This window comes from Sus scrofa, chromosome 13 (assembly GCF_000003025.6).
Source record: "Sus scrofa isolate TJ Tabasco breed Duroc chromosome 13, Sscrofa11.1, whole genome shotgun sequence".
NCBI lineage: Eukaryota > Metazoa > Chordata > Mammalia > Artiodactyla > Suidae > Sus > Sus scrofa.
The window spans coordinates 199,589,925-199,593,772 of record NC_010455.5 but is presented as its reverse complement, the minus strand read 5'-3'; positions in this window follow the sequence as shown (position 1 = coordinate 199,593,772).

Genomic DNA, 3,848 nt, shown 5'->3' with positions numbered 1-3,848 from the left:
TTTAGGGCATTAGCCTGGTGTGACCCTCCTTTGCCTGGCAAAGCAATAAAGCCATTTTTTCTCCTCCACCCAGAACCCTGTCTCCATGTTTCTATTCGGCAATGACAGACAGAGGCCAAATTTTAGCAACATTCCTAAAGAGGTATGGATTTTGAGTCCCGGAATCAAATTGTTGCTGAGCTGCTTAGTAGAAATGTAACTCCAAGCAATTTACTTAATTCTGTCAGACATAGAACCCGATACAAGTTAAAGTGTCAAGGACAGATTTTAATTGGTAATAAACTATTGTGACAGAGGGTTCAGCATGAACTGAGCTCAACTTGGATTTGTACAGAGGTGACTGGACATGTTAAAAAGATTGAAGGAAGTTCTTGGCATGGTGCAGTGGGTTAAGAATCTGACTGCAGAGGTTCAAGTTGCTACAAAGGTGTGGATTTGATCCCTGGCCTGGAACCTTCCATATGCCTGGGTGTGGCCATGAAAAAGAAAAAATAGCAGAGGTTCAAGTTGCTACAAAGGTGTGGATTTGATCCCTGGCCTGGAACCTTCCATATGCCTGGGTGTGGCCATAAAAAGAAAAAATAAAAAGGATCTAGGGACTAGGCAGCGGGAATGAGTAGAGTCAGGGAAAAATTACAACCAGAGTGGTAAGTGGTAATGCCCATCAGGGCTATGCAGAATGTAGCAGACAGAGGCCCTATCCTTTCTGAGATTACATTTCAAGGTATAATAGAAGAACAAATCTGACTCTATATTAGATTTGTGCTTAGGCAAGCTGGCGCTGCACTTTTTGCAAGAGGATGCCACATATGGCATGAAATGTATTAGGACAGCCTAGTCTCAAGGCTATGACCTTTGAAGATTAGCACATTTTTAGATAAAAAGTTGTAGAACAGGGATTAACATTTGTTTTGTTGGAGGTTGACCATAACATCATGAACCTGACCTACCATAGACAGCTGCAAGAACAAAGGATATCTGCGCCAAGGAGTTGGCAGCAAAGCACACCCCTGCGTGCTCCCGCTCCTTTTTATTGTATAAAAGAAATCTGAATTCTAAGAGATGATTCTTTGACACACTGGTCTGCTATTTTCCTGGTTTGCTGGCTTTCTGATTAAAGTCATTATTCCTTATCTCAACAAGCCCTCTTCTGATTTATTAGCCTGTTGTGAGGTGAGCAGAATAAGCTTGGGCTCAGTAACAAAACGACTATGGCTTTTATATCCATGAGAAAGACTCAGGTCTCAAGTTGTAGGAGACACATATATATTTCAAATGTATAGAGGAAGAATTCACAAATTTTAAGTCCTTTTTAGTAAATGCTCTAGGAAAGGGAAGTAGAAGACCTATTATTGTCAGGTGTTAGCCAGAACAACAGTAAGTTTATTGACAGTCTGGAGCTGGTTAAGGGGGAATTAGAAACTATGTTAGTGTTTAAGTCTTTTAATGTGGGGGGAGGGGAGGGGATGAAATCATTTGTGCTGAGTCAGTAGATTTTATAGATCTAGGCTGAGGCCTAGTTGAGATGGAGGCCTAGGAGTTCTTGTCATGGCACAGCAGAGGCGAGTCCAACTAGGAACCATGAGGGTATGGGTTCGATCCCTGGGCCTTGCTCAGTGGGTTAGGGATCTGGTATTGCCGTGAGCTGTGGTGTAGGTTACAGACACAGCTTGGATCCTGTGTTGCTGTGGCTGTGGCGTGGGCTGGCAGTTGTAGGTCTGATGTGACCCCTAGCCTGGGAGCCTTGCCCTAAAACAAACAAACAAACAAAAAAACTGGCTAAAGTTTGTTCAAGAAGAGAATCTTTGTCAATTCCCATCTAGAAAAATGGGAGTGTACATTATTTTTTTCCCTCATAAAAGGAAATATCTGTTTCACCTGCACATTTTCTTCCTGTCTTGAATGTATTTGTGTGAGAATATGATGCCTGGAGTGGCAGCAACTACCTTGAGATTGTGAGGAAATAAACTAAGAGATGAATGGCCAACTTCCCAAGGATGGCACTGCGGAACATTAGAAAGAGCTTTAATTTTTAATGATAACACTGAATCATGGGTCCAAATCTGGAACAACATATTTCCAGACCCCCTTTTCTTTCCAATAAACTGGTTGTTGCAAGCGTCTTGGTACTGGCCAGACCCAGAGAGGGGATGTGATAATCCTTTGTTCTTGCAGATGTCCACATGGGTCTGTAATAGGTAAGAACAAATCTGACTCCATATTTGATCTGTTGCTTTTACTTTAACCTTATTTTAACGTTTGTGCTCTGTTGCCTGTGCTTAGTTATGCTGACTCTTCGCTTTTTGTAAAAGAATGCTGCCTATTGCTTGAAATATATAGGAATGTGACTTGACTTTGACCTGACCTGAACAGAGAATAACATTTGCCTTGTTGGAGGTTTACAAGACCATCATGACCTGGTCATGACTTGACCTACATGGACAGCTGCAAGAACAAAGATAACCAGGCTTCTCCTTCACTTTGCTCTTATTATTTTTTTATTACTCAATGAATTTATTACATTTATAGTTGTACAATGATCATCACAATCCAATTTTACAGGATTTCCAACCCACACCCCCAGCACATCCCCCCACCCCCCAAACTGTCTCCTCTGGAGACCATAATTTTTTCAAATTCTGTTGAGTCAGTATCTGTTCTACAAAGAAGTTCATTGTGTCCTTTTTTCAGATTCCACATGTCAGTGAAAGCATTTGATGTTGGTGTCTCATTTTATGGCTGACTTCACTTAGCATGATAATTTCTAGGACCATCCATATGGCTAAAAATGCCATTATTTCATTCCTTTTAAGGCTGAGTAACATTCCATTGTGTATATGTACCACCTCTTCTTGATCCACTCCTCTGTCTATGGACATTTAGGTTGTTTCCATGTCTTGGCTATTGAAAATAGTGCTGCAATGAACATCGGAGTACATGTGTCTTTGCAAGTCATGGTTTTCTCTGGATAGATGCCCAGAAGTGAGATCGCTGGATCAAATGATAGTTCTATTTTTAGTTTTTTGAGGAATCTCCATACTGTTTTCCACAGTGGTTGCCCCAATTGACAATCCCACCGACAGTGTACTAGGGTTCCTTTTTCTCCATACCCTCTCCAACACTTATTGTTTGTAGACTTTTTGATGATGGCCATTCTGGCTGGTGTAAGGTGGTACCTCATAATGGTTTTGATTTGCCTTTCTCTAATAATGAGTGATGTTGAACATCTTTTCATGTGTTCTTTGGCCATCCATATGTCTTCTTTGGAGAATTGTCTGTTTAGATCTTCTGCGCATTTTTTGATGGGGCTTTTTTTTTTTTTTTTTTTGGTATGGAGCTGTAGGAGGTGTTTCTAAATTTTGGAGATTAATCCCTTGTCAGTTGCTTCATTTGCAACGATTTTCTCCCATTCTGTGGGTTGTCTTTTCATTTTGTTTAGGGTTTCCTTTGCTGTGCGGAAAGTTTTAATTAAGTCCCATTTGTTTATTTTTGTTTTTACTGTCATTACTCTACGTCCTTCACTTTGCTTTCAAAAGGGCTTTGTTGAAAAACTTCAAGGAGTTAGGGTTTTTTAAGGCATTAACCACCTGTCTCCTTGCATGTCCCTGCAATAAATCTTCATCTGCTCCCAACTCCCACGTTTGGGGCCTCACTGCGTAGGGCACATAGAGTTGAGTTTGGTCACAGATCTGGTCATGACGTTCCTGTAAACCTTCAACAAGAAAAATGTTATTTTCTGTCCTGCAATTTTTTGTCTCTATATGAATAAAAAGTGTTATGTGTTTAAAGTTCAAACCTGGGAGTCAGGGCCTTGAGAAAAGGCCATTATATATATTCTAGGCTACAGA